The sequence below is a fragment of the Drosophila tropicalis genome, unplaced genomic scaffold, assembly GCF_018151085.1.
Source record: "Drosophila tropicalis isolate 14030-0801.00 unplaced genomic scaffold, ASM1815108v1 contig_845, whole genome shotgun sequence".
NCBI classification, from domain to species: Eukaryota; Metazoa; Arthropoda; class Insecta; order Diptera; family Drosophilidae; genus Drosophila; species Drosophila tropicalis.
In genome coordinates this window covers 1694751-1715179 of record NW_027173338.1, presented here as the reverse complement: position 1 = coordinate 1715179, position 20429 = coordinate 1694751, and the positions used below count along the sequence as shown (strand labels likewise).

The 20429-nt window shown below is 35.8% G+C and overlaps 2 long non-coding RNA genes and 1 pseudogene across 2 annotated transcripts; 1 reads left to right on the top strand and 2 right to left on the bottom strand.

Annotated features, from left to right (window-relative positions):
• Nucleotides 1-1995: 1995 nt before the first annotated feature.
• LOC137581097 (ras-related protein Rab-21 pseudogene) lies at nt 1996-2891 on the top strand (annotated as a pseudogene).
• Nucleotides 2892-8513: 5622 nt separating this feature from the next.
• On the bottom strand, nt 8514-9110 carry LOC137581384 (uncharacterized). Its single transcript, XR_011033131.1, has 2 exons — nt 9045-9110; nt 8514-8986 (listed from the first exon to the last, which is right to left on the bottom strand). It is a non-coding gene; the product is annotated as an uncharacterized lncRNA (long non-coding RNA).
• A 6114-nt stretch (nt 9111-15224) lies between these two features.
• LOC137581444 (uncharacterized) lies at nt 15225-17398 on the bottom strand. Its single transcript, XR_011033158.1, has 3 exons — nt 17274-17398; nt 15604-15814; nt 15225-15543 (listed from the first exon to the last, which is right to left on the bottom strand). It is a non-coding gene; the product is annotated as an uncharacterized lncRNA (long non-coding RNA).
• Nucleotides 17399-20429: the final 3031 nt, after the last annotated feature.

Below are 20429 nucleotides of genomic sequence, written 5' to 3'. Positions count from 1 at the left end.
AGAATTCTGTGACCACTTTTCTGTGGGCTACTTGTGAAAATTGTGTAAATTTATGCATGCATTACGTGATTTGTTGTTTTTTGTAAATGACAAAGTTATTTATTTGTTTGCTTCTTACGTACATTTGCTAAGCAAACTTTAAGCATACTCGGACAAAAGTCATGGAAATGTTTATTAAAGAAATATCCATTGACAGTTGCGAACTTTTTGCGAGGGGACCACTCAGAGCACTTGTATACTCAATTTGAAAATATGACAATGTTGTCGTCATCTTATATATTCAATGCTTTTAGCTTTCCCCCCACATTCAATCCAGACGCACACACTCCAACACATTCACTCTAAGTAAGTACGTATGTATGTAGTATATGTACATACATCTATGCCAAAGTAAATGATGGGGATAAAAAAATGGTTAGAGGGTACAATGGGATGAAAGAATATTATAGAGGATAGAGAATTTAAGTTGTTCTTTAGATTTCCTTTCGTTTATTTGAGAAAACGACTTATAGACCAAACAAATACAATAAAATTAATTTCAGACAACACATCGAACACATTTGCGAAAAATTGAATAGTATAAAGTTTCAGAACTCTTTGAATGTCGCTGACGAGTCTCAGCTAAAGACAAATGACATTTCAATTATCTTTGATAACCCCTTAGTCAGCGTATCATATCATGAGGTTTGCTTTTTAAACGAAGAACCAGCGCAAGCTTCAAAGTCTACTGGGTTAGGATTTAGCCTAGACTCCATGACATTGCTTTTTCCACTGTGTAGTTGCAGTCAAAATAGCAAAAGGCAAGAAAACATACTGAAGAGAAAAAGAAAGGTACAAGGCTAGCACTTTTCTTATCAAATAGCATGAAAACTGTAAAGGGGGAAAACGAAGAATGCTGCTGGTCATAAAAACCACACGGTGACACATGATTCTAACTTTGACTTCTGATTCCCTTTTTGATGCGAACAGTATTTTGTAAGTAAATATCAACACGTCACTCTGCCGCACCACACCCCTCTCCTTAAAGTCCCCCTTTCCTAATCGTTCTTCGCTCCCTTCGAAGTTCATTTCAATTGTAGCCGAAAAGAAAAGCAGAATAGAATAAAAGAATAGTGGAAATCACTTTCCTTTTTTGCTGTCACAACTAATTCGCACACCATTCCAGATCCATATACACATAGCGGGTGTATGTAACTGTGTGTGTGTGCATAAACATGAAGTAAACAGGATAATAGCAATAAAATATAAGCACCCCAGTCGCGAATTGTCTATGCGGGGGGAACTGTGTGTGGGGCACACGACATAAGTTTGACTGTTTTTAGCCTCAGTCATTTTTATGGCTCGATTTCGCATTTTGCTGTTTGCTATACCCTGGCCACATAACTTGATAGGGTATACCAAAGTCATGAAAGTGTATGTCTAAGACACATACCTCCCTTGGAAAGATAATCAAGCTTATTCCTTTCTATAAGGATTACACCACATTCAATATATATTCACTTCAAAAAATATAAATTCTAATTGATGTAGGGTACATTTGTATTGGCATATGAAATTGTTATAAAGATTTATTGTTGTTGTTATTTTGGCTGTTTCATTTGATTTCCCCCGTAGCCGTTGTTCCCAACTAACTGTAACTACAACTACAACTGTGACGTAATATGGGAAATATGTTTACAGTTTTCCTTTGCTGGTTTCTGTGGTGGTTGATGGGTTTGTTGTTGGTTATGCTGTTGTTGTTGATGCTTCTTGGCCACTGCTTCGGTTTAGTTATGAAAATTTATGAAAAATCTATGCCTGGCGGAAGTTTTGTGTGTTATTGGACTTTTGCTTTATGATGGCGGGACATTATTTCGATTGAAATACATCTCATTGTTATTTACCCTGGCAAAATAAATAATTGTAAATCTCTGCTAAAACATACAAAGATATATGTATATAATTGGCATCAAGTTTTGGCATGAAGCAAACTAAACTTTGACAATAAATTGAAAATCATAGTTGTTGTTGCAAAATCAATCAAAATTTTCCTACTGCGTTTGCAATACATTACAATATTTCTCAGAACAAATGCACGGGAATTGCTGATGTGGTCAATTGCCTGACTAAATAATACTTTTAACCACCAACCATCTGAAATCCACACACAATGAGCTCACGCAGATTAAAGACTAAACCGATACACAACTTTAAGGCCGTGCTCCTGGGCGAAGGATGTGTGGGCAAAACATCGCTGGTTCTGCGTTACATGGAAGACAAGTTCAGTAGCCAAAACTTGAGCACTTTACAAGCATCGTTTGTAAGTAAAATCATTATAATGCCAGATCACAGCCAGGCGCTACTGAACATCTGGGACACAGCCGGTCAGGAGAGATTCCATGCCTTAGGCCCCATTTATTACCGCGGATCGGATAGTGCCCTTCTGGTCTACGATATAACCGATCACAATTCATTCCTGAAGGTCAAATTGTTGGTACGCGAATTAAAAGAAATGCTGGGCAATGACATTAGTCTCATAATAGTCGGCAATAAAATCGATCTGGAAGAGCAACGTGTAGTAGACCATGATGTGGCATTCGAGTATGCTCAGACCGTTGGTGCTCGATATTTGGAAACATCGGCCAAGGATAACCAAGGAGTGACCGAACTCTTTGAACTACTTACCCAATTGATAATGGAAAAGCAAACACAAGCTCCACTCACATCAGCAAAAGCCCGTGGAGTTTCTCTATCTACAACGGAAACTATTGACTTAGATTTGAATCGCATCAATGGCGGCCAGGAACAAAATAGTTCATTTTTGTCCTGCTGTAAAACCTGAAAGATCTACAATCAACAAAATGTTTGCAATTTACATTTACGCAAATATATGAACAGCTATTTAGTAGGAATTGTTGGTATTCATCTTTTTTCTTATTACAACCAACAGGTTGTATTAACAAATAGCCAACGTTTAGATGGTCTCGAAATTGTACTTCCTCTCAGGTGGTAAAATCCAATCATTTTTGATAAAGTAAAGAGTGAAACGACATCGGAAATTTAAAATTTTTATAGGTACATATTTTGGTCAGAATGAAAAGCCGATTTCATTTTTCTTTCTCCCACGCTCTTCGTTGAAACTATAAGATCATTTCTTTGATCAAAAGTCGGTAAAATTAATTAGTTAAATGGGGTATATATGTGACATATGCATTTGCGATGTGCATAAATCCCACTGGACTATGAGGTCTTGCGTCATAGTGGGATGCAAAGTCGAGTCGAGTACCATAGACGGGTGTATGTATATTTTCCCTAAGTTTTACTAAAGATAAAACCTTTCCTTAATCGTATAATCAATTTTAGAAATCAAAGATCATGTCTCCGCTGAACGAAAATTGAGAACTTTGAAATAAAATGCTCCTCAAAATAGATTTTTGAGCTTACTTTAAGTTAAATCTGGGTATCATCACAATACAACTCATTCCAGTATGAACTAAATCCTACCTAATCATTTTCTTAACATTCTTTAAAGTAGAATCCATAAGGGTAAAGTAGAATTCATGTTTCCGAAAAATAATGTAAAAATAAAATTGTAATTTCTGTACAGATTAACTAAACATAATCGATAGAGAACCCTTAACTTATATTAAAGCAAGGTTACCATCAATAAAGTCAAATTAATACCTAAAATATTTTTAATTCGTATTCTTTTAATTAAAATTACTCACATTTTATTTCAAAAGTTATGGTATCAACTTAAATTCCATGTTCCTTTGATCGAATTGATCGTTGATAGCCCATCAATTCAATTAAATTTAAAATTTATTTTCTTCTATTTTTTTGTATTAAAATTTAAAATTTTTTAACGTCGCAACGTTTTTTAACCCATAAACAAACACATTTAATTGCCTTTTGTTGTTGGGCATAAACAATGGTAGCGAGCCATTGGCCAGCATTTAGCATAAACTATAATTAATTGGCAATTAATTTAACTGTTGTCCTTATTGTTGCCGAATGCATACATTAATTATAAGCTCGATGTCCTTGCTGAAAGCTTATGGTATAATTTATGCTTTGAAATAAATATATGAAATTAATAATCAATAATGAATTTTATAATAATATTTCAAATGATTCAATAGGCCACAAATGGCTGCAGGGAGGCATATTATACGCGGAGGATAGATGAGGAAATTGGTAACAAAAAAAGTGTATGAATTATGCGCCGCAGTCAAACCCATAAAAAAAAGAAGTGAATAGCAAAAGGAAAGGGCAAGAAAAATTGCCCCTTCGTTTGGCCCATATGAGGAGAAGCAGCAGCAATATTTACTTTGGCTACATTTGCAAATGGAGCATTACGAAAATAAACAAATTTTCATAAATGACAAGTACAAAAGAAGAGACAGGAGCAGGAGCAGCATCACAAAGGATGCCCAATAAACATGTGTGTGTGTGTGTGAAAGAACGAAAAATTTTCAATTTGAACGACGTGCCAGGCAATGGACGTATGTATGTATGTATATCTAGGGCCACGACAGGGATACGAAGTAAGGGCAACCATTTGAGGCGGGGCAACTGCAATTGGGGCATGTAAATTGTCGCAGCAGCAGCAGCAGCAGGGACAGCGGCAGCGGCAGAAGCCAGGAGAACGACGCAACGAAATTTGTAGAAAAAAAAATCCTTGATAGTCGATATTATTTTTCTTACGGCGCTCCATTTGTTCCTTGGCTGCTATTTGTCAACTTTGCTCCTCGCCCGATGCTCGGAATCGATTTCCATTTTCCATTTTATTGCCAAATAATGTTTTATTCTTTCGTTTTTTTTTCTCCCTCTCTCTCTGTCTCTCTCTTTCTCTCTAGCCATAGATTGTGTCATGTTATTTATAGGATAAGAGGACTCTTGGGGGAGTTCTGGCAGTAATAGCGAGCAGGCTAAAAGGGTGAAGGATTTTACACTTTTTTTCGTTTCGCATTTTGGCCGTAAATGCGACAAAAGGTATGAATTGCACGTCAAAATGTTTTATTGGCTAAACATTTTTTATGCAATTTTATAATCAGACATTGGGTGATAAGTCGACATCCGCCAAAACGACACCCCCTTTACTTGGCTTCACCGCCATCACCCCCCTTATCGTGCTCTCTAACTCCAGTTGTAAAAAAGACTTATTCCTTTGACTTATCACACGACTTTGACTAATAGCGTTGTATAACTTGAGACCTTTTACTTTGGCCGCCCCCTGCTTCTGCACAGAGTTCAACCCAAAAACACCTGGTCAAACTAATTAAACTTCCTCTGCCTTCTCCTTCATCTAAAACCATGAGAACGCTAGGAAATGAAGGAGGCATGCCATTTGAGATGGTCACACAATGGGCTTTAAAACATAAATCAATCAGCAAAGGCATACACAAAACAACAGGCGACTTGACGAGTTCTCAGGTCACCCCCACAACCCAAACAGCCTCCCCCCACCAACACCAGCCATTCATTCATTCCCCTTTAGAAATAATCCTTGCCCTGGTCCGACAATGATTAATCGCATTGCGAGACTCGAAATGCGCTTTGTATACCCTTAATTTCGCAAATAATTCACTTACTTTCATATGGCTTTTGTATTACGCTTACTATACTAATCACCAATTAAAACGAATTTTAACTTAAAACATGGCAATATACGTACCTACATATATGAAAAGAAGGATTAACTGATTATAATCAGTCTTTTAAGTAAGATATTATATAATGTTTAAGAGAGTTTAAAGACTTGTAGTTTATTCAAATATAAAGAGTTTTTTAGTAAGGCATTATGTTTTAAGTACCTACTTAGCGAATGAAAAAATAATTGTAATTACAAAAATGTTGCCTCAATTAGATACCTACTTAAATACTTGAGAGGTAATAGTAGAGTATTTTTTCAATGCCTTTTTCAACCTCTTGAGCTATTCTTCTTTTTGGTTTTTATCCTTTTTTCCAGTATTTGTGTTTCTTGTAGTGCATCACACTAATTAGCCTCACACTGAAGGCAAATCCAAACTGCCACGCCTTTCTCATTTCGCTGACATTACCGACAAAAAAATAGAATACACCCAAAAAACGAGCACGTTGTTCATCGTTCTTGTAGCTTATCGAAGTAAGAATACCCTTGATATTGAATAGAATTTAACATAATACAAATAAAGTCCTGGGAAGCAGGATACAGATAATAATCTAAGATAGAAATTAAGTGATAGCTTTATTTAGAATGTAGATTAAGGTCATACTAAACTATTCCTAATCTTAAAGATTGATATTCAATAAAAATCAAGCTTATGTTTATTGAAATCAGATGGATTAAGACCTACTTAGCACCTTAACTAAGCAAAACGATTCAAATTCCAGTATGCTCGATCCGAGATTGATTCAATTTAAGAATGGCCAGACGACTGGTCACAGTTAATTTACCCTTTTTTTGTGCAGCACCATAGAAAAAAAAAGGAAAACAAACGTAAACATAAAAAAGTAAATTTTACGAATTGTAAATAGCTTTAGTGCGCATAATTTTGTGGATCATGCGCAAGCCCACGCCCACTATTTGTAAAATCCGCAACGCCCAACAGTTGTTTACTCTTTTACGCCATGATAAATGCCATGACATAAATCTCAGACAGAGACAGAGTCGCTTACGGAGACGTTAACGGAGATGGAGACGGCGACGTAGACGTAGACCCAGTCTTGGACTGTCGACTGCCTGCCCGGTTCGTTGGTTGGTTGGTAGGTTGGTCGGCTGGCTGGCTGGCAAAAGTTAATCAACATTTCATTAATTAATTTCTTTAAAGATGTCGTTGTCGTCGTCGGTCGTCGCCGTAGAGACTTGAAGAAAAATGGCCTGGCCAAAACAGACAGAGGAGATGGGTGAGGTAAAGGCGAATCCAAGTCTAGAGACTTGGGCAAATTATGTAAATTGGTTAAAAGCTTTTCCGGTTTTGAATTAGCAGCCTCATCAAGTGCCTTCACTTGGCTTGTGCATATTATTCTTAAGTTATTTTCCTCATTTAAGTTTTGGGATCTTGCAGCTAATTAAGTTTCAATACAAAAAAAGGGATAAAAAGTAGGTAAATAAATAAAATAGAAATAAGTACAAGAATTTATGACGTTTACTTTCTCGGTTTTCCTCTATGTGTCTGTATGTGTGTATGTGTGTTGCGCTCAATTAACAATGCAGCAATAAAATTTCATTAAATTTCATTTAGAGAATGTGATTAGAGAGAGAGATGGAATGAACAAAGTGAACATGACACAAAATGCCTAGGAGCAAAATGCTACAGAGCCGAGCCAAAGACAGGACATTCAAAGTGCATTTAATTAAGCAGGATTCTATGCGGACCAAGACAGACAGAGAGCGAGCGAGAGAGAGAGGAGGGGTGGTAGGCAGAATGGTTGTGTCGGTGGATAGGTATGCAGGATGGGGTCAGCAAGAAATGAATCAAAACAATTGTAAATACTGCAACACAAAAGCAATTAGTGACACACAAAGCGGAAGTGCAAAAAGTGAAGCTGTTGAAAATAAGTTGGTACAAAAAACAAGGCTAAAAGAAACAACAAACAACACAAAAGCACACAAAAAAACGCTCAACAGAGACAGAAAGGCAAATGAAAATGATGTTGGTTAGTTGCTCAAATGAATTGAGAGTAGTAGGAACCAGAGCCAGAGTGAGGGGAAAGAGGCGACTGCAGAAGGCGCCAAAATAAACAAAGCGCATTGCCTAGTTAGGCTCTGATGAGTGCTAGAGCAGCAAGAGGGAGTAGGTTGAGGGCGGTGGCGACTGAACTGGACTGAAAAGTGGCCAATGTAAATCTAATTAAAAGCAAAACAAAAGCCACTCTCAACGTGCCACTCAAATTATAATGCATATATATATAGTGTGTATATATGCACTCGAGTGGGATGATGCTACGTTAGTCGAGTTCGCTCGCAGGTTAGACAGCCTAAGAGTCGAAATAAGCCTAAAATTTACAGTGGAGTTCAGTGATGCAAAAATATTTCAATATACAAGTTTCGATTGAATTTCTGCTCAAGGGAAAACTATGCGAGAGTAGGCATTTATTCAGTTTATTTCAATTATTTTCTTCCTGTTCATTTCTAGAGGTATTTCAAGAACTTACTCATACAGAATCTCTGTATAATTTCCGCAATTGCAACTTGCAGATGATTATCTCGAACTCAACAAGAGGCATTTGCTTTAACTACATTCCATATAGGTAGACCTCAATTCTCCTACTTCACCCATTTGGTTAGATGACTTTAATTTTGAAGGCTCAATCGAGAGTAAATGCGAATCACTTATTACATGTTAAGAAAATCATGGTCTTAAAGATTAACAAGAATTTTTGACTACTTTCAATGAGTAATCAAGGATTTCATCTAGGAAAATACAAACTGTAAAAGCTTTTGAAACATAATCATACAACAGATTTGGATTCTACGAGGAATAAGCCTAGAATGAATTCCAAGCACTCGCTCTAAAACCAGTGACCAGCCAAAGAAGTATTAATGTAAATGCTTGCTATCACACCTGGTGAATTATATTTAATTTTAGAAATATCAGCATAAAAGTCACGAAATCAAGAGCTCTTAGCCAGTTCCATTTTGCCTTTTTCTCCATCTTCTCCTTTTAATCATCACATTTTATTTTGTAGTTCCTTCTCCTCGGCTAATACATCGACACTGCTTCATTCCGCATTAAATCCAAGATCTTGTCTTTGATCCAGTTCCTTTCGTATGGAGCATAGGTACCACTAGCCTTTTGATAGACCATGCAACGGATATCTTCCAGTCTGTCAATAAACTCAAATAGTTCCCTCAGATCGTAAGAAACAGAGATTGAATAAGGATTTTCCCTCTTTAAATGCTCGGCAAACAATTTGCATACACCCTCCATGCACACATTTACGCTCTCAAATATGGAATAAGAGCGTGAATGATTATCCGGAGTTAACTTTAGAAACAATATGCATTGAGGCATTTTGGAAGCTATATAAAAAATAATAATTTTCTTGAAAAAAAATTTATTTTATTTTATTTCACTTACTTGTCGCTGCTACTTCAAAGGCACACAAACTGATTGTGAGGGTAAAAGTGAGATGCCTAAATCATATAGTAAATACTCATATTTGACATATTTGACATATTTTTCAAGGCATGTTGAGTCACTGTGACAAGAGTAGTACAGTTGTTCGCACAATGAACTAGCGACAAATGCCAACACGGAAATGCATAGAATTTCATGGTGCGAGGCCTAGAGAGATGTTTAGCTAGCACGTCGTTGTCCTGACCGTGTCCTGGCCATGTCCTGTCCCAGAACTTGGCACGTGAACCCAACGTTGTCGCAACGTTTGCCAAAATCCGCATTAAATTTATGCAGTTTTGTTGTAGTCGGCGTTCTATTTTATTTCTTTTCTCTTTTGTTTTCTGTTTTATTATTTTTTTGTAGAGTTTTCGTTGCGCAGCAGCTCTGTGCCAAGCCAACAGCGAAAAGACAGCGACAGAGGCATCGGCAGTGACTGTGACTGTGACTGTGACTGTGGCTGTGGCAGAAGCAGCGACGCACACAGATGATGATTGCATTGACGATGATGCTGGCAAGCATCTCGACGGCATTTTGGTTCATCCGGCTCAGGTTTCTGGCAACGAGCCGACACCCAATGATGCTTAAGCCAAGAAAGAAATCACCAAAGAAAAACAATCCCAGGCACACACTCATACACAGACATTCAGTCAGACATACACATACCAACATTTTGGCTGTGATTTTGCAATTAAATAGATTTCAATGGGCGGCTAGCTTACAGGGCACGCCTTGTATTCCTACATTTACTATATAGAGTTCAATGACAATTTTCAGGCAGGCAGCTAGGTGGGAAGGCTTTATTGGTGGGCGGGGAATATCTAACGAACATCTGCAATGGACACAGAGACAAACTTATATTTATATGCCGTCTTGTGCCTTCGGTTTGCAGTTCATTTAGTTTTGGGGCATTTGTAGGCCTTGTCCCCTAGTCCAACGCTTAAATGTATGCTATAGTTCTTTTAATGGCTCATTTATTTTCCATACAAATAGCTATAAATATTCATATTAGTGCATGTATACTATTGTAGTAGGATAAGTAGTTTAAACTACAACGAACATCGATAAGTATGCTGGAATTGCCAACACTGTTTTGGCAGAGCAGTATGCACGTTAATTAACACTGAACAATGAGAAGAGAGACAGACAGACGAACAGAGAGTCATTCGATAAGCGACGATTAAAGAATACAGACGTGAAAATAAGATAAAGAATATCCCTGTTATATAAAATATTAATAAATAAAGATTACCCTTGCTTCTACACTATTTATATTCATATGTCTAGAATGTGTCGAATACTGGAATTACTGGAATACTTCTTACATTTTTCTGATATTTTTAACTTGATACCTGTATAAGGATATCGTATTTATTGTTGTTTAGTTATTTCTTTTTTGTCTATGCAACTTAATTTTATTACAACTTTTCAACATTTGCCATTATTAAATCGTTTTAAATTCATTGATGGGTAAAAAAATCTCTACTGTTATGTGATACACATTTGGCATCACTGCAAATGAATTTAAAAACCAAATTTTTATTGTTATTTGATATATTTTATTGATTTACATGCGTAAATAAGAAAATTGTACTATTTATTTTTCATATTTTCTATATTAATTATGGCAAAAATATTTCATGTGCAAAATATGTACATATGTATGTATTCCAAATAAAATTGTTTGTTTCAGTTGGGATAGTAACCATATCTGATATCAGCCCCCATAAAACAGGCTCTCGGCACCAGGAAAATGCAACAATAAGGGCAATGAGACCTATTCATAGATACAGTTATGTGGAATGGGTATGAAACTCACATTGAGAGGGACGACTTACTAATGCAATAAAATGCAGACAATGTGTGAAGTTGAGTGTTTGAATTTCCGAATGCATTTTCCATTTTTGCACAAGAATCGCTGCCATGCTCGATGCCTTTCGATGATGCACAATTGAAAATGCAATAGAGACAGAGACAGGGAGAGACAGCAAAACAAAGAAAATGAACAAAAGGCAAGCCACATGCATGACTGTGGGTTAGTGTGTGTGTTTGTAGGTGTATGTGCGTGGGTGTGGCTGCGTGGATAATTTGCGATTTATGAGAGCATTGTTGACAGGCGCAGCCAAAGAGAGATGACAGCAACAAAAGGGGAAAATGACAAACAACATGGGGTATAACACGTGCTGTGCGTCATCTAATGCGTCTAACAAACACCTACACAAACAGACACACACACACACACAAACACATAGGAAGTTAGACAATGTGTCAAATGTCATATATATGTGTCGCTAATAAATTCACTCAAATGTTACCAATATATATCCCGGCAGGCATAATAAAAAGCCTTCAACTACTCCCACTCACACACACACACAGAGAGTGACACTAACTCTGGGTGTGTCTATGTGAATCGTAGACAATTGTCAATGAAAAATAAAATCACTTTGGGCATACTCCACTTACTTTACTCCACTCCGGCCCCTAACCCCTCACATCTCCACGGTTTCTTCACTTTTGTCTTTCTCCTCTGACATGAATCTTAAATTACCAACATATTCTACTGTCAATTGTATTTGCTTCTATCAATCCATATATGTATGTATGTATAAGTGTGTGTGTGTGTGTGTGTATTTGGGAAATGTGCAAATGGTGAAAATCTGGAATTGAGCCCATAAAATCCTCGCATGTGCTTAAGTCATTTAGCATAAAAGTTGTTTATCTTCACAGAGAGAAAAAAGGATTTGAAACTGTTTTTAGTTCAGCTTGATATGAAGTAAGGAGTAATTTTTCACAAATACTTAGAAAAATTGAAGTTTTGAGTGTATGCATCCAGCTCCTCAATATCACATTGCTTTGGAAACATATTCAAACCTAAACTATTGAGAGATTTAAGGCAGATATTCTCACAAATTGACAATATACAAAAAGCAAAGCAAAGTCAACTACTTTACTTCTTTTTGTCAGTGTATGTAATTTTTTTGTGTACCGATTTTGTCATTCATTACCAATGAATTCTTTATTGCATTCGGTTCCAAGTGATTTTCGTGTAATTTTGTTCAATTGCAGACACGAATTTAGGTAATAGTGAAAGATTTGCTTTAAATTGAATTAAATTGTTAAAGAGGAGAAGAAAAAAGGGTTTAATTTCCATGTCACATCCTCGCCTCCTTTGCCGTCTTACTTTACTCTTAGGCTGTTTTAATGATACCCCAGCGTTTGAATAATCCCTTAACAAATCTGTCTTAACGACCCACAAAAATTAAACGGAAATGCCTGAGCTACCGTAGCAGCGAAGAATGGCGGCAACTTTTGCCTAAAAAGTGCCCAATAAACACATTTATCTGACCCTGAGACATAAAAACCTGCGCCCTCGATAACATTTTATAACTCCTCTGCCAAACTGCCCCATAACCAGCAGCAGCAGCGGCAGCAGAACAAAAAGGGATCGCTCAGCCTCCATTTGCTTGTCCTTGCCACTAATGAATTAAAGCAGGCTTTCATATACAGGGAAAGTTAAGACCGCCGACATGGCGACTGATAACAAACAAACAACCATAGGCAACAACAACAACAGCATCAACTTAATGAAACATAAAAAATGTTTATATCCATAGAAAACTAAAACACCAAATAACAAAACAACAAGCAAAACTCATCCAAAAGGCAAACAAACCAAACGGGGGAAAATGGAAAAAAAAAAATTTGGTTGTAAAAATAAACTTAAAACAATTTTATGTGGTTTTGTCTTAGGAGCATAAATAAAATTTGTTATGCACGGCAAAAATGAAATGAGGGTGTCCAAGAGATGTGAGCCTAGTGTGCTGGGTAGGGGGAGGGAAAAAGACAAAGGTCGCATAATTTAATTGATGGTCCCGGTGGCCAGGCACAGGACAAAAAAAAAACAAAACTTTTTATATACAAAGATATAAATAGGCGACTGGATAATACCCTGTCTTTTCAAGTAAGTCTCACCAACAACATCCATGTAACTCCACTCACAACATACTTGAAATGAATACAATCCAATTGAGTTCAATAGAATAAATACCAATCACACTACGATTATGAATATGATTTCGAGTGCTTGATACGTCTCAAGGTATCAATTATATACATTGAGTTAGATTGAATCAAAGACAAAATGAATATAATGAACAAGAGTGCTTGATTCGCCTCACAGCGAATATAAATAAAATGTCTATGAGTGTCAGATACATTCAAGACATGAGTTATTTTCAAGTGAGTTACATAAATCGAATGTATATAAATATCATCAAAATGAGCGCTTCAAACGTCTCATAAGTTTAAATTTGGTCCTTCAGGGGTCAATTTATTGTAACATAAATCAAAACGATACCTTACTCATATATATTCATAGAGATAAACAAATATTCCATTGAATTTTTAGAAATATTCAATACATAAACTTGTGATGTCTAATTTTTTATTCCTCAAACTTATAAACTTTTTCTACGTTTCAATTACGATTGGTTTGCGTATTTCTGCATACCCATTTATGACGTATTTTGCTACCCAGGATAAAAAGTTAAATAAAATCATAAAAACAAACAAAGTCCAATGAAACAGAAAAAAAAAAAAAACAGAAAACGAGTAGACCCCAAGTAAAAGAAAAAAGTGTTAATGAACAAAATAATGAGTTTCAGTGCCCAGTTCTGTGCCACAAAACATTTTATGACACTTGCAGAGCGAAACACCGCAGGGACAACTCGAGGCGGCCGGCAAACAGACTCTCTCTCTGCCTCTTTACTCAACCCCTTCATCCAGTCACCCAAATCACCCACTCACCCATTCACCCATACAATTCCAGACAGTGGACCACCAGTACGAAAACGAGTCCGAGACCGAGACCCATTCACCGCATGAAGCAATAAATAATCACCAAAGTTTCGTTGAATCGAATTATCACCCCCTGAGGTGTAGTTCCGTAATGAATTTGTTTTGGGGGTTTTTCTTCGCTACGGCATTTAGTTTCATTATGCTTTGCTCTGCGACTGCGTGACCCAACTAACTTTACTCAGCTTAGCTCTGCTTAAAACACCACAACCCTCACCACCTAACCACCCACCCACTCATCCACCCATCCATAGTGTGGTTCGCTTGGAAAGCAGTTTGCTGTTTATTTGTTTGTTTGTTTGATTGTTAGTTGGTTAGTTTGGTCTGCTTTTTGTTTGTCTGTCTGTCCGTCTGTCTGTCTGTTTGTTTGTTGATTGTTGTTTGGCTTTGAATGTATTTGGTTCGATTTGGTTCGCTTTGGCACAAAACTGCGGGTGCTGCGACATTTCATTTGATTTGATGTAGTGACATGCTGTCATTCAATCATTTATTTGTATTTCCAGGCGAGTTTTGTGGCTTCAAATGTGCAAGATATGTGCACACATTTTTTTGCTTGTAAATTTAAATGGAAATTGAAATTGTGAATTTATCTTTTTTTTCACTGTTGCATTGATAAATATTTTTTTCTTTCAATTTAAATTTATAGCATTTTGCAGGAAATGGACAAATTTTCATTTTTGTAAAATATTTTAAACATTTTCGTACAGAAGGGCAAAGAGTGATATGGTTGACATTGCCTAAATATGAAATATATACCAAAATTTATCCTTGTAGGCTCATTCATAAGTACTAAATAAATATTCTAAATAAATACTTTACAAATGGTTCGGAAAAAAATAATTTATTATGTCAATTGATCTGATTGACCTTGCTATAAACTAAATGGATCGTTCCCATGGCCACTGTACATATATTATAGTGATCTGATCGGAAAGCCCCAAGAACTTAAGCAATTTGTGGTAGCTTTACATTAACCTTGATGAATGACGATGCCCTGATTCAGACAGATAGTCATTCTTGGGCATATAGACTCGACTTTTCATGCTGATCAAGTTTTGATCGACTTCAGAAACGTTTGTATCTCTTTTATAAAAATATCTGAACAAATTTATAACAAATTGGAAAAATATTTTTAAATTTCCCTTCAGCATAAACTTTGCTATAAACAGCAGAGAGTGATCTGTAGAACAGTCTTAGCAGGGATCATAACCATATGGTAATTGTCTTGGCTGTAAACGCAAGATAAGATCATAAAAGAAATTTATTTAATTAAATCGGTATACTCAATTCGTTTATAATCCAGAATTAAATGTATATTTAAAATATATATATATTTTTTCTTAACTATTTAAATTTGCACACATTTGACTAAAATTTGACTTGTATTTACGTTGCACTTCACCTCAAATCCTGCTTCACCTTATCTTTGTTCATTGTTGGAGATATTGTTGCTTATCGGCCTCAGTTGCATTCATTAGATAGAAACATAATGAACCAATCGTATTGGAATAACAACAAACAAATGGTATTGTTAAAATAAAGGACATTTCAACACGAGTGCCACCTTTTACAGGAAAACGATTGCCAGTCAATTCAATATAAGCAGCTGCATGGAAAATAATTATACAAGTAATTATATTTTCAGTTCTTGATCAACTGTACTTACCACGTATCTGAACTAAGGTGATTGAACGCTCAGGTGAAAAACTTTGTTCTAAGCGGAAAATCTCAAGTAATTCATTTTGGATATCAGGATTTTTGGAATTGATTTTATAAAAGTAATTATCTAGTGCGGCCATTTTTTTCTTTTGAGGAATCTCTCCTTGGGCTGAACTTTAGATGGAACAAAAGATTTTGCGAGCACTCCAAGCAGAAATCTAAGAGAAAATAAATGAAAATTCGGAAGTGGTGGAAAACAAGACGGAAAAACTGGTTTCTAGATGGAATGAGCAGCTGTTATCAATGTATTTCCTCCCTCCACCTCTCTCTCTCTCTCTCCCTATCTCATATTCTCACATTGTCAGTTGCTCTTTCTCAACTTCTTCGACATTCTGTGGTGGTTGTTTTTTTTTCCATCCGATCTTCTCTATACTTTGGTGGAAACCTGACTAACTTTTAGCTCAGACACCAACCCATTGACCATATTATTTTTCTATACAATTTTTAATGGCTCCCTATTTCCTTTCCCATTTTCCTATCCCCCTTTCCTCATACCGTTTTACAATGCAAAACTTGTTCGGCAGCCATAAAAAAAACTTTTACCACACTTTTTGTGACTGTTGCAAGGTCTAGGGAGCGGAAGGGAGGGAAGGGAAAGTGGTAGAAACCCAAAAACAAGGAAAATGGCTTCACACGAAAAAGTTGTGCTTATTTTCACACTTGTGGCAAACGAAGTAGGAAAATAATTACAAACTTCTGCCAAAGTAGAAAGCAACAAGGCAGCAAACAGCAAAAAAAAAAAAACAACCAAAAAAAATTGAAAAAACAAGAAAAAATAAAGTATTAAATTCGAATTATTTATAGCACTTTTTTTTTTTAGTTAATGGCAATACAAAAGATGCATGCTGAGTTGAGTGGGAGGACGAGAGGCAAATGAAAAACAACTTGACAAAGTCATTTTAATTTAAGTTGTATAACACTTCAACACTTTTGGTATGGCTTTTGGGCATTTCAGCAGAGAAATGATAGAAGAATGAATGAATATTTTAATTGAAAGTTTCAGGAGTTTCATGAAAATTGCATTTTTAAATTTTTGGTTGCCTTCTCACGCGAAACAAATTCTAAAGAATCACAAAATATTAACTTTCAAATAAACTTTGGTGAACATTTAGAGTTGTTCAATTGTAAATGTGAACTTTCTTAAGGTTTTATCTTAAATTCATGTTGCCTAGTTACCTGTTATAACGAAAAAAAAAATGTCGAAATATCCTTTTCTTGGTTCTTTTATATTTTTTCTGATTCAAAAGAGTATTTAGTCTTTATAAAAACATAAATTGAGATAGAAACAAATATTGACCAAAAAATCTACTAATAAATTCTCAAGATTATGATTTTGATGATTATTACTCGTAATTAGACTCTTTAGTATAAGGATCTTAAATTTCTTTAATATCCGATTCTCTATCTGAAATTAACGTTTACGAAATATAGCGAATTCTGAGTCATAATTGAATAAAAGGTGGAAAAAACTACAATAATTATAAATCTAATCAAATCAAAGGTAAACAAGAAGATTTATAACTTTTTTCTCTGAATGCTTCTCAAGCGAAAATTCCCCACCAAATGTTACCATAAAATAGTACTACTCCCCCTCCGAAAACTTTTATCCATACACACCTTGGTATATTTCATTTATTAATGCAAAGCAGCTTTCACTCTCCGTTCTCTATTTATGCTCCAAAAATCTGCACATACAAATGTGTCTGTGTGTGTCCTTGCACACACACACACAACTATTCCAATATTCGAGAGGTCGTCGAAGGCTAACCAATATCCTTCAACAGCTTCATTTATTACACAATTTATGGGTGGGGTGGTAGAGATGGTGCGGGTTGGTTGTGCCGTAAATCAGAGAACACAAATGGATTGGAATTAATAAATGAGAGGCGTCTGCAGCAAAGGAGAAAAAAGAAAAGAGCTCGGAATAAAACAAATTCCTTCTCCCATTCGCTGATTGTGTACGCTAGAGGACGCAATTTCGGATGGCCAAGCTGTTGTTGTAATTATGAGTGAACAAAAAATACATATATGTATGTACATAAGTATGTAAGTTATTCTGATTGAAATTGTGTTAACGAAAAAAAAAATGTATAATCAGGTGCGTTATTTTGCTGAGGTGGGCTGACTGTAATAATATATTTCATTGTAATTCGATTTAAAAAGTTTCCCCTTTACTTTTCTCCTCTCTCTATCGGTCTATGTATCTATTTTTCTGGGTATCTGTGTCCCTTTCGCTCTTTTGGCTTGTCTTGTTGCATATTTTATGTTAATTAAACTTGTTGCAATGTGGCTTATAGTTGGTGTTGTTGTAACTTGAAACCAATTATGTGGCAATCATATACACACACCAACATATACAAACACCCACTTACACTCTCACACACACACATTCACTGACATGGACATACTGACAGCATGTTTTACAGTTTAATTCCCCTTCTCCTTTCATATCTTGGTTCTCATGACATGCTCCTCATTCGGCTCCTGATCCTGTTCCAGCTTCTGCTTTTGCTTCTGCTCCTGTTGCCTGTTACTTCGTTAGTTAGTTTTGACGTGCGGGAGCGAGCTCTAAAGCGTGAAATAACTTCCGTTGCAAATTTCATTTTCGTTGCACAAAATTTTTATTCACCAAATGCACAATGCAGACACACACACACACACACGTACAGAAGAGATACACACATGGACACATTATAGCAGCCGCTGCGTTGGCATTTTTAGTTTGAAGTTTTTCTCTATTTTATATTTTCCATTCTGTTCTTTTTTTTATTTTTTTTCTTCTTCTACTCTGCTTTTGCCAGTTGACTGCAAATGTGTTTTAATGAGCTTCAAATTATCTATGTTTGGGTGTGTGTGTGTACATATGAGGGGAAAGAAAAGCCTTTTTGGTAAATTTAAGCCAGTCAAAAACGTGTGAATCAGTGAAAAGCAAATTGAATTAACTCGAAAATTTGATTAAAATGCCAAAAGGATATAAAGGGGTAGAAGAAGAAAGGCTTTAGAAAATGCATATTTTTCTCTGTTATTTGAGATTTGTATTGTTGAGATCCAGGAACCATGAACCATTCCGTTCAGTGATGTCCTTTTAAATGGTGAAATTTAAATAAAACTTGATTTGGTAATAAATTCGAGAGCTTGTTTTATACCCTACACTCATTTAAATGAAAGGGTTTATTAAGAGAAACAGCCGAAAATGGTTTAAATCTTTCTTCGATAGAAAATTTAAATATTAAAATATTAAAACAAGATGATTAAAAAAACGTATAAATCATTTTTAATCTATAACATTTAATCAAAACAATGAAAACATCTGTCCAAATATTTTGTTTGGCGCAGAGAGTTGCTTTTTTTGTTCTTTCTACTGACCAATAGGTGCGCTTTTATAGGAAATGTGTGAATAGAATACACAACCATCCATTTTTTAATTTAACCAAAGTTAGTTCAACATCATGAGCAGCTGCTCTTGGTACTGGGTATTTCCATAACGGCAACGTCGGTAAGGACATCATAAATTAATTGCCTATTTGTGCCACGATAACTAAACAGCCAATGCTGTAACTAATGACTGCCCTTCAGGAAGGGACAGCGGTTATGGAATTGAAACCATTTATGTCCATAAATCCAATTAAACGCATCTGGTCCTGAGGTCCAGAGATCAGAGGAGGAACACACTGCAAAAAACATGATGCAAAGAGCGAAAGAATTATCTTTTTATTTTTAGTGTAAATCTCATAAACTTCTTCAATTTAAACTCTAATCCTTCGCTTAAGGTAATAATTAGAGACAGTTTCTCTGTCTGCTTTTCATTTTTGAAATTATTACCACTTCTATTTCAAGTTTATTATGTCAATTAAATGTTGGCTCTATCTAATGCTAATGCAATTTGCATTCAACTTAATAAGGCTGAGGCGAGATATTGTGTCATGATTATGCAACATCCAATAGATGCTTCCTAATTGGAATCATCTTTTAATTGCCATATTAAGCATGCTCACACACAGACACACACCGCACACACACACACACACACACACACACACGCAATAGACAATAGCAAATTATGCATGAAAACGTTATTCAGTTGGAATTGATTGAATACGTACTCAAACACTAAAAACAGAGACTGTTTTAGTTCAAGTTGAGTAAATGCCGAAGACAACTTGACAAAAACCCCTCCCACAAACCGCCCATACTCCAAATGTTTAGTGCATCTTCTAAAACCATTCAGGTGTTGAAATCTTAGACCATGTGGGTGTATTTGTGGTGTATGTGTATGTGTGTGTGTGTGTGTGCGGAGTTTTGTCTGGTATAGGCACTCAATTGAGCATTTCTATGCGGTCAAACAAATACTGCAAGCTTAGCTAGAATTTACGTTAGTTGCTGTTAAATTTTGCATTTGACAAGTATATTTCGATTAAATGATCAACACTCTTGATTAAATCGAGTTCTTTAATTGTTATTTATCACAGTCTCATTAGTTAGAATAACCATTAAGCTGACTAAATAAAACATTCCCATGCAAGCTTTCCAAACAATTTATCAAACAATTAAATAAACAAGAATTATTTGAGTAAATAAATAACATTTTAGCACATTTCTGGTCAACGAAAATTGAAACTACATTTGTTCGTCATTTAGAAGAAACTCATGAAACTAGTTTCATACCACCTATGATCTGCTTTTAACCTTACATTCGCCCATAGATTACCCAGACTTTTGTTGACTTTTAACTATAAATAGTTTAGCTACACATGTTTATAAGTCTAAGTTGGT